The sequence below is a fragment of the Ictidomys tridecemlineatus genome, chromosome 15 (genome assembly GCF_052094955.1).
Source record: "Ictidomys tridecemlineatus isolate mIctTri1 chromosome 15, mIctTri1.hap1, whole genome shotgun sequence".
Lineage (NCBI taxonomy): Eukaryota > Metazoa > Chordata > Mammalia > Rodentia > Sciuridae > Ictidomys > Ictidomys tridecemlineatus.
In genome coordinates this window covers 37,682,444-37,693,338 of record NC_135491.1, presented here as the reverse complement: position 1 = coordinate 37,693,338, position 10,895 = coordinate 37,682,444, and the positions used below count along the sequence as shown (strand labels likewise).

Sequence of the window (10,895 nt, the reverse complement as noted above, 5' to 3'; positions counted from 1 at the left end):
TATTTATTTTGAAACGAAACACTGTAGTGCATAAAAATCCTGAAAAAAAATCATTTTTTTTTGAAAACATAAGCATTTAAAACAAACATGTCTCTTGCTTCAGTGAAGACTCAATAGCCTAAATGTTATAATTGCTTTTAAGTGCCAAGGAAGTTGAAGAAATAAAAGATAAAATTACAATCACTACTTCCCTCATGAAAAGTCATTCTTTCAGTAATTCAGTAAACAAAGGGGCTTATATAATACTGTTCATCTGTGAAAAATACTTTATTTATGACAAAGATGTCTCTGTGATAAGAATTAATTAAGACCGACCATCTGGTCTGAAGAGTTTTTTTTTTTTTCTCTAAAAGAGGACAAAAAAGAATTCTTGAATTTTTTTTAAAAAGGTAACTTTTTATTAAAGATAGAAAAATAAATAATATAATTTTGATTACTTTAGGAAGGAATATGTGTGTGTGTGTGTATGTTCAGAAAAGGAGGGGATTACCTGGCTCGGATGAAAATGAAATAAATCTATCTAGGGCTGTAGATGTTTCAATCTACATCTATATGTATGTACCATATGTGACTTAAAATATCACCGTTTTAACTTTGAATTTAGACTTTTAAGTGGAATATGTGGGAACTCTGAAAACTTTTGTGTTTAGAATAAAACTTTCACCCACTTCCTTCACCTCCAATCCCATGCAAAAGTAAGCTTTTAGAAACTTCTGCCTGTGCTATCATCTTCATTTTTTTTTCTTTCTTGAGTTCTATTGGAAGTTTCACAGAAAAAACTATTGAGTAGCTGGGCATGGTGATCTATGCCTATAATGCCAGCAGCCCAAGAGGCTGAAGCAGGAGGATCTCAAGTTCAAAGCCAGCCTTAGCAACTTAGCAAGGCCCTAAGTAATTTAGCAAGACCCTGTCTCTAAAAATATCAAATTAAAAAGGCCTGGGATATAGATAAGTGGTTACTTGTCCCTGGGTTCAATCCTCACTACCAAAATAAATAAATAAATAAATAAATCATCACTGAATGACTACCTCGTCATGAAATTCTTTTTTCTGCTTAATTCTAAATCTTCAAAACACCATTATCTTGTTCTACTGCTATGGGTAAAGATATGATCTGTCAGAGTGAGTGACATTGGCCCAGCATTGCATGAACATATTTCTCATCAGGTAAGAGTAGAGCAGGTGGCTTCCCAAATCCAGATTTTTCTTAATCCACTAAATAGATCTGGATTTAAATCACTGTTTTCTTTTCTAGTGATGTGCCCTTAGTCCGTTTAACATGACAGCTATAAATTTCCATGCCATTTCTCATGACAATTTTGCTAGATGTTTATAGAATTTTAGCACAAAGTCCAGTATAGGGAGGGTACTCCATCATGTTAGCCATGTAATTACAACGGATGCTTTTGAAGGAAATTTACATTTTTTTTATTGGTTACATTTTTTTATTGGTTACTCAAAACATTACAATTATCTTGACATATCATATTTCATACATTTGATTCAAGAGGGGTATGAATTCCTATTTTTACCACGTGTACAGATTGCACATTCACATTGGTTATACAGCCACCTTTATACATACTGCCATACTAGTGTCTGTTGTATTTTGCTGCCTTTCCTATCCCCTTCCTATCCCTCCTCCCCTTCCCTCCCATCTTCTCTCTCTACCCCATCTACTGTAATTCATTTCTCTCTTTCTCTCTTTCCCCTCACTTCCTCTTATATGTAATTTGTATACCAATGAGGGTCTCCTTCCATTTCCATGCAATTCCCCTTCTCTCCCCCATTCCCTCCCACCTCTCATCCCTGCTTAATGGTAATCATCTTCTCATGCTCTTCCTCTCTGCTGTTTTGAGTCACTCTCCTTATATCTAAGATGACATTCTGCCTTTGTTTTTTAGAGATTGGCTAGCTTCACCTAGCATAATCTGCTCTAATGCCATCCATTTCCCTGCAAATGCCACGATTTTGTTATTTTTTAGTGCTGAGTAATATTCCATTGTGTACAAATGCCACTTTTTTTATCCATTCATCTATTGATAGGCATCTTAGTTGGTTCCACAATCTAGCTATTGTGAATTGTGCTGCTATGAACATTGATGTAGCTGTATCCCTATAGTATTCTCTTTTTAGGTCTTTGGGGAATAGTCCGAGAAGGGGAATAGCTGGGTCAAATGGTGGTTCCATTCCCAGCTTTCCAAGGAATCTCCATACTGCTTTCCAAATTGGCTGCACCAATTTGCAGTCCCACCAGCAATGTACAAGTGTACCCTTTCCCCCACATCCTTGCCAGCATTTATTGTTGCTTGACTTCATTATGGCTGCCATTCTTACTGGAGTGAGATGGTATCTTAGAGTGGTTTTAATTTGCATTTCTCTGACTGCTAGAGATGGTGGGCATTTTTTCCTGTATTTGTTGATTAATTGTATATCCTCTTCTGAGAAGTGTCTGTTCAGGTCCTTGGACCATTTATTGATTGGGTTATTTGTTTTCTTATTGTTTAATTTTTTGAGTTCTTTGTATATTCTGGATATTAAGGCTCTATCTGAAGTGTGAGGAGTAAAAATTTGTTCCCAGGATGTAGGCTCCTTATTTACCTCTCTTATTGTTTCTCTTGCTGAGAAAAAACTTTTTAGTTTGAGTATGTCCCATTTGTTGGTTCTTGATTTTAACTCTTGTGCTATGGGTGTCCTATTAAGAAATTTGGCTACAGTTACATTTCTTAATTTGTCATCAAGATTTCTTGTGAGCAACATGTTGTGTGGATGATCGTGTGCATCAATGCAAATATACACATGCTAACTTCAGCGTTATCTTTTTAATTATATATAATAGTTAATGCTTATGATCCTATTAATTAAAAGAATATTCAGTTTTTTGTTTTTGTGTTTTTCCCTCCACATCTGGAACTATTCAGAGAGTCAAAGTTGGGGTGGGGGGAGGAAGCAGGTTCCTGGTGTACCAGATATCCTTAAGAAAAACCAAAGGAATTCTGCAGAGCTGATCAAGTCCTTGAAAGAGAAATTTGCCCCAAAGCTGCTTCAAAAGGCAAGGAAGAAGCTTATATATGAAAAAGCTCAGCACTGTCACAAGGGATATAGCAGATAAATAGAAGTGAGCTTCACATGTCTAAAATGACCAGAAAAACTCAAGTCTTCAATGCTTTTGCAGAACTCAAATTGTCTTTTGTTATCAGAATTAGAGGTATCATTGGTATGAGACTAAAGACCCAGAAAGAGTTGTAGCTTCTTTGTTTCTGCCAGATCTTCCATGGAACCTTTGTTAAGTGCAATGAGGCTTCCATTAATATGCTGAGCATTGTGGAAGTTTGGGGGTATTCAAACTTGAAGTCAATAATGAACTAACCTACTACCGTAACTATGGCAAATCAGTAAGAAACAAATTATCTTGACAGGTAACACTATGATTTCTCCAACTGTTGGCAAATAAGGCACCATCTGCATGGAAGATCTAGTAAGCAATGCATTGCTGGAAAATCATTCCAAAAAACACACAACTTCATGTGGCACTTCACATTACCTTCTCCAGAAGATCAAAGGAAGAAATAGAAGCAACCACTTTGTAGCAGGTAGAAATGCCAACATAGCATATCAAAACGCTTACTAGAAATATGAACCAAGTTATCTACCATGAAATTTTTGTAACATGGTCAGTTCATAAACAGTGCCTGCTCTCAAACTGGGAAAAACAAAAAGCAAGTTTAATACCCGTAATACTCATTTGTATGTATCAACTTGGCTGACTGTGGAGTGAGTAAACACTTAGGAGATTAGCTTTTAATTCAGAAGACTCAAAAAAAAAAAAACCAGATTGTCTTTCCCGGTGTGAGTGGGCCCAATTAAAACAAAAGGCTGAAGAAAGAGAAATTCACTGCAGAAATACCTCCCGTCTTCCTAAACTAAAAATCTGCCTCATCTTGCCTTCCCCAGCCCTCAGACAGATTTATACCATCAACTCCTCCGATTCCCACACCTTCTGCCTTAGACTAAACTATACCACTACCCACCAGCTTTCCTGAGTCTCTACTTTGCAGATAGTATATCTTAGGCTCATAATCATGTAGCCTTCCTCATAATAAATCTCTTTCTCTCTGAACGAACACACATACACACACAGTTATCCCTTGGCATTTGCAAACCGTTGGTTCCAATATCTCTGCAGATGCTAAGAATTCTTGAATGCTGAAGTACCCTCTATGAAATGCATGTATGTGTGTATAACCTACACAATCCTCCCGGATCAGATGACCAGGATCTAAAAAAATATAAATGCCATATATATATATATATATATATATATATATATATATATATATATATATATATATATATATTTGTTAAATTATATTGTTTAGGGAATCATGACAAGGAAAAAAAGAAGTCTGTACATGTTAGCTACAGATGTGATATTTGTTCAAATATTTCCATCTGTGGTTGGTTGAAACTGTGGATATAGAATCTGTAGATATGAGATACACATTTATGGGCTATTGCTTCTATTTCTTGAGACAACTGTGACCAAGAAAATACTCATTTCCACAAAATCTGAGGCTTAGAGTAAGTGAGTTGGCTCTTCCAGAGATGGGAATTCACATATTTGTATTCCAGACAATGACTATTCAGAATCTTCTAACAGCTCTTTGTGTCATTAATAGAACATATGATTTCCTGGACAGATATACTTTGTGAGCTTAGGGTTTTTCCTTTCTGCAGAATGTTCCTTTTAAGGAGAATGTCTGATGAATGTTCTATTGAAACAGAAGAGTATGAAATTTCTAAAATTATGCCCAAATTTCTAAAATCATTCTAAAATGACGCCCCAGGTACAACAGAAAAGTTAATATTCATTGGAAGTATTTGAAGTGTGAGGGTGGGAGGATACTCGATACCAACTGAAACTGCATTTGGCTAAACTGTCAACATCGCATCCAGTAGAACTAAGTCAGGAAACAAGAGACGATAGGTTCATTTTAACAGAGAAGATTTCATGCAAAGTATCGTTAACTAGGTGTTAGCCAACTGAAGAGTGAGATGATAGCAGCAAAGGATCGCAGAGGGCATAACTTCAGGGGCAGCTACCATTCCTAGGTGTGGGAGAACAGAGAAAAACGTTAACAAAAGATAGATGCTTGAAAGTCGAGCTTTTTTGCTGCTGAGACTGAAGCCTTTTTGAGGGAGTGTGGGACAGATGGTGCTAGAATGTCTGTGAGCTGAACAGGGCCCCTGTGCTTGAGAGCTAGGTAGATGCCAATTGTTTGGTTCTGCTTCCCCTGAAGTGAGAGGAGGGGAAGGGATGAGGCCGATTCAGCAGATGTTGGAAAATTTCAAGACCAAAACCTTGCTGGGTTGACATGGGCAGGAACCCCAAATGAATAAGGAAGAAACAGGATTATTTTTCCTCCTCCTCCTCTTTCTGCATTCTAGCCTCCCTTACTAATCCTGAGAACACAACCTAACTGGTAAGCCACCTGACAAAGCTACAAGGTCATTTAGAGAGTATTTGACTTCATGGCTGACAGATCATTAGTCATACAGTTTTATTTTGAAGACAATTAGAATGTTCCTCTACTAGAAATTCAAAGATGAAGTAGTAAATAAACAGAAGAAATGAAGTTAAACTCACTTTTTAAAAAACTCCTAAAAAGATAAGGGAGGCACTAACAGCAATATAAGAAAGGCACATGTGAAGAAATGGGGAATTTATGTAACTGAGATCAAGTAGTATATACTTCCTACTGTGCCCTGCTTTTTTTTTTTTTTTTGTGTGTGTGTGTGTGTGTGTATGTGTGTGTGTGTGTGTGTGTGTTGGGGGCAGGGAACTGGGGATTGAATCCCATGGTACTCTACCACTGAGCATCATCCCCAGACTTTTTAATTAATTGTTTGAATTTTTGAGACAGGGTCTCACTAAGTTGCTGAGGCTGGCTTTGAATTGCTATCCTCCTGTCTCCGTCTCCCAAGTTGCCTGCATCACAGATGTGCATGACCACGACGTGCTGCATCCTACTTTTCTCAAATGGTCCCCCCTTCCTTTTCATGACACTTGGTAAGTTTTGAGGCTCAGAAGTAAATGCTGTCATTTTTGTGCATATCATAAATAACTCTGGATAGAAATCTGAACCCAGCTCAGCCCATCAAAACAATTTATTCCCACAACTCCAGCTGATGGACACATCAGTGTTCCTTTGTTGTTCTTAAAAATATTTAAACTTGGAGTAAGAAAAGATATCAAGCATCAGTTCTTCTCTGTAAGTGTAGAAAATGTGAATATTGATGCTGCCAATAACCATGTTTCCACCCATGCCCCCAGCCAACCAGAAAGTGATTCCAACCCAGAGAAGGAAAAAAGGAGGAATATGGGGGCTTTGGTACCATCTTCCAGGATCTCCAACATCACCCTGTGCACTTCCAGGTTTTATGATTTAGTTACTATAATAAATAATTCTCAGCTTCTGTTAAGCCTAGTCTGACTTTCATTTCTCTATGGAATATTTTCCCTGACCTTATGTCTGATCAGTTCAACACTCTTTGCACTAGCACCCTAACAAAGTGTTGTAGGATACTCAACTTTTAAAGAATATTCTTGATTTTGCTCCAATTTATAGTAAAAATATCCTTTAAATATTTTAATGAATTGAGAAATTCTTTTGTGTGTTACTTCAGATAAAACTCATAGCATCAATCTTGAGAATCCCATTCAAACTATTAGTGAGATTATTTTGTTTTCTTTCTACCTGTAATGCTCTGCTCTTTCATCCCTTCCACCTGCACTGAGAAGCTCTGAACCCATTTCTGAGGTACATACAGAGAAGAGATGTAAATTCTACCTCCAAGACGCTGTCTGCCTGGAATTCTTTCTTTCCTGGGTTGAATCTGTCAGTCTTCCAAACCTCTCATAATACAGCATCATATTAGGTGGGGAATACTTCAAAGTTTAGATAGACATTTATATACTTGACTGTTCCTTCCTACGAGACTGAAAATTTCAAGGGTGTGGACATGAGTCTCACTCACTGTTAACTTCCATAATTACAATGATGGTAGTCAGGTAATATGTCTACACGGAATAGGTCTGTGCCTTATAAACAATCGATGTTTAACATGCCTTGGATATTCCTAAAAATATACAGACTATTTTCTGTTGTTTTGTTTAGAATTTGTTGTTTCTGTTGTCCATCAATCTGGATTTCATAAAGAATTTTTTTTTTAAATTTCAAGGTAGAAACTATTTTCCTGATTTTAAGGATGAATCTACTATCCAAAGCCTCTCTCCACCCTCCACCACTGTTTTTCCCTATCTCAGTTTTCCCTAAAATCTCCCGCATGCTTCCAAAGTGTTTATTATTCCTCTTTACAGGTTGTTTGAAAGGCAACTGACAGCCTTTGAGTAATTGGCAAGGATTGTTTTTTTGCTTCAAGATGCTATTAAAAGCTTCATTGCCAAAGTCACTTTATTATCAACAGATTAAATAACATATCCTGGAGATCATGATGTTTTAATTACCTATATTCCTTACAATGTTTTACACAGTTGCCAAGCTTTTTACATCAGCAACTCAGTGGCCCTTGGCATCCGGTGACTGAGCGCTGTGGATTTGACTACCCATGTCCATCCAGGAAGACACCTGGCGTGTGGCAATTTGTCATTGTTCTGGTGCTCAAATTTGAAGCGTGTGCACTGTGATGCTGAGGTTCAGAAGGAGTCCCTTAGAGGGCGAGGGAGCCCTGCTGAGCAGTGGGATTGCATGGACCTACCAGGTTTTACTGTATGGCAGCATTTAATGGACTGAGAATACTTATATATTATTCAGGAAATTTTCATCTTGAAGTAAGGATTTTCATGTTCCATTCTTCTCTTAGAAGAGCGATTATTGGAACGGAGGAGACAAGAGTCTTCTGTTTTGAAAGAAAACAAAGTTTCAAGTCAATAAGAATTAGGTTCATATTTTGGTTCTTCCATCTCCTCTGTCACAGCTGGAAAACATCTTACCTACTCTTACTTTGTGTCCCTATGTATAAAGGATCTCAGAGGTCACTTGACAGGACTGAGACAAAAAAAAATGTGTATTAACATACTGGATCATTATGAGAATTTTATTTTATTTACTATTTTTGCCAATAATATGTTTTTTTTTGTATTGCTTTATAGATGATCCTGTCTTTCTCAATCATGGTCACAATTGACCTTTTCCAACAGAGCAGTAGAGTATGAGTCATCATGAACAATGTCTGACAAGGACATTTTCTTTGTCCTGAAATAACTATATTGTCTACTAGGAGTATTGAATCCAATTTCAATTGGTGAGAGCTCATTTTTAATTCACCCTTCTTGTAAGATGTGGGCATAGAATAGAAAACTTGGTTCAAAAACTAAAAACGAATTTATCGTTTTAAAATATCTCATTGTTCCAATATATTTATTTTATATAAGTATAAAATTAAAAGGCACTTTAATGCTTAAAAACACAAAAAGAAGAAAGACCCTTTATTCTTTATCTGTGTTTTCCACTAACTTTGTGAGGACCAAGAAACTTGCTCTTTAAAAGCAAAGCAGGCTCTCTAGTTGCCTCAAGATATTCTGTTGCATTGAGCTTATTTTTCATTTAATCACTTGGTTCCCAAATAAATTTTATTGTAAGATATTGAAACTTGCAGTCTGTGCATAACCTCTCTTTTGGGAAATGGAAATCAACTCCAAAAGGAGAGGGAAAGTATTATGAAGCATAAAGAATCATCTTTTGGAGGCTTATTTATATTTAATGTTATATAGTACTTAGCCTAGATTTGAAGCTGGAGCCCATGGGTTAGTTTGTACTGTGGTCAGGTGCTTTTTCCTAAAATGTAAGACCACTGACTCTTCCTTTGGGCAGTTCTGAGAAGAATTAAGCTATTTATGGCAATATGAAAGACGAGTCCAACTAAAATATCAACTATGAGGATGAACCATCAAATATTACAAAATTTGCCATAATATGGATTATTGAAAATTGGATGTTAGTATGACCACCAACATCTGGGTTTCTCCCCTCTTACTCTAGCACACAAAAGTTGCCTGCTGGCTAGTCTCTTTGCCTCCAGCTTTGACCTAGTTATATGAACATTGCCTGTAGGACTTCTGGCATGTACACTCTCAAGAACAACCTTGGCCATGTCTTTCTCATGTTTATTTGAGTTGGCTTTTTAAAAATTTTCTAATGCCATTCAGTGCTTCGTGTTTCTCTGAAACACAGACTGTTCCTCAACATGGTCTACAATGTTTTTCCATTAGGTTTCCCTCCTTATATATCCAGCTTTCTAGTTTCATCTCTTGTCACTTCATTATTGTTCTAAAGATGTAAAAGCCAAGGCTCCAGAATCTTCTTGCTGCTCATTCTACTTGGAAGCTCTGTGCTCCATTATTTTACTCTTCCTCCTTTTGCAGGTTAATTCCTACTGTTACTTTTAGATCATTCCAGGACTCCATTCTGAAAAGCTTTCTCTGAGATCTCCAAGAAGGACTGAGTATTCATTACCAATGTTTGATATAACTTGGAAACTTTAAGACTGTGCTTTTGTCTATTTGTATTTTCTTTTCTTTCTCTGGACTATGTTTTACATTTAGATTTGTTTCACTACACCCAGCCTAATGCATATCTCGTAAGAGTAACTCAGTAAATGTTTGCTTAAAGATAGTAGGAAAGGAAAATGATTGATCTTCAAAAACTTGGTTTCAAGTCCTTTTAATCCCACACAAGAAATAGGCTCCTACAGTATGACTGCTGCATTTGGATAACTGACCTAGCCATCTTATGTGTCTCCACACCACCTTCCATTTGTCTGTAGCCTACATTAGGCATCACTTTAGAAAAATCTTTTAAAACTAAGTGACGAAGGTTCTGTAGGTTGTGCTGGTGGTGCAGAGGATCAAGTTCAGGTATCCTCAGTGAAAATAAAAGAATAAAGCACTGATTTCCTTTTCTGACTTTCAAGATACCCCATTATATTATCCCAGCTTTCCTGAACTCATCCTTTCAGTCTCCAACTTAGGTATTTTTCATCTGAACTTCCTCTTGATCTTTAATCTATCTCTATATCTTTGTCTCTGTACTTATTGTTGTTTGTATCCCAGTCATGTTCTAACTTCTGATTTTCAAGTTCTTCTTCAATATTCCATCTTTATAACATTCCCTAATTGACTTCCCCAGGAAAACTGGATTCTTTCTCCTATTTGCTGCAAACAGAGCACTGTACATATTGAAAAGCATACATTAATAAAAATGTGCACTTTGTTTCTCTTATTCTAGATTGAAAAACACCTAAAGAGAACCTGTGTGTAGTAGAATGGTGTGGTATTAAACCAGATTTAAATAGCAAAGGTGAGTCTCAAATGTGTTTCATTTGCTGCATTTTTTTTTACTTTTAAAACTTCTTACTTTTATTTTTCTTTCAAATAAAATTATTTCCTCTTTCAAACAAGCACATTTTTTTTAGTTTTAATCGGTTATACATGACACTAGAAAGCTCTTCAATTATTATACACAAATGGACCAGAATTTTTCACTTCTCTGGTTATACATTTAGGAGAGTCATACCGTTCATGCAATCATACATGTACCTAGGGTAATGATGTCCATCTCATTCCACCATCTTTCCATTTACAACTTTCTATTTGAATCTCAAGTTTTTTTCCTGCTGTTATTGGGTATGATGGGAATAATTCTGGAATGAAAACTCTAAATGAAGACAACAATATCTATAATTATTTGGCAACATACAGAAAATTAAGCCTAAATGTATCTGGTGATCCACAGGAAGGGTAACCAACTACCCCATTTTGACTGGTAATTTCTTCCTTAATTTTAATAGTGACATTCTGCACCCTAGGAACCCTC

The 10,895-nt window shown here is 36.5% G+C and overlaps 1 pseudogene; it reads left to right on the top strand.

Annotated features, from left to right (window-relative positions):
• The first annotated feature begins 1,097 nt into the window (after window positions 1-1,097).
• Window positions 1,098-3,573, top strand: LOC144370976 (large ribosomal subunit protein uL30 pseudogene; annotated as a pseudogene).
• The last annotated feature ends 7,322 nt before the right edge of the window (window positions 3,574-10,895 follow it).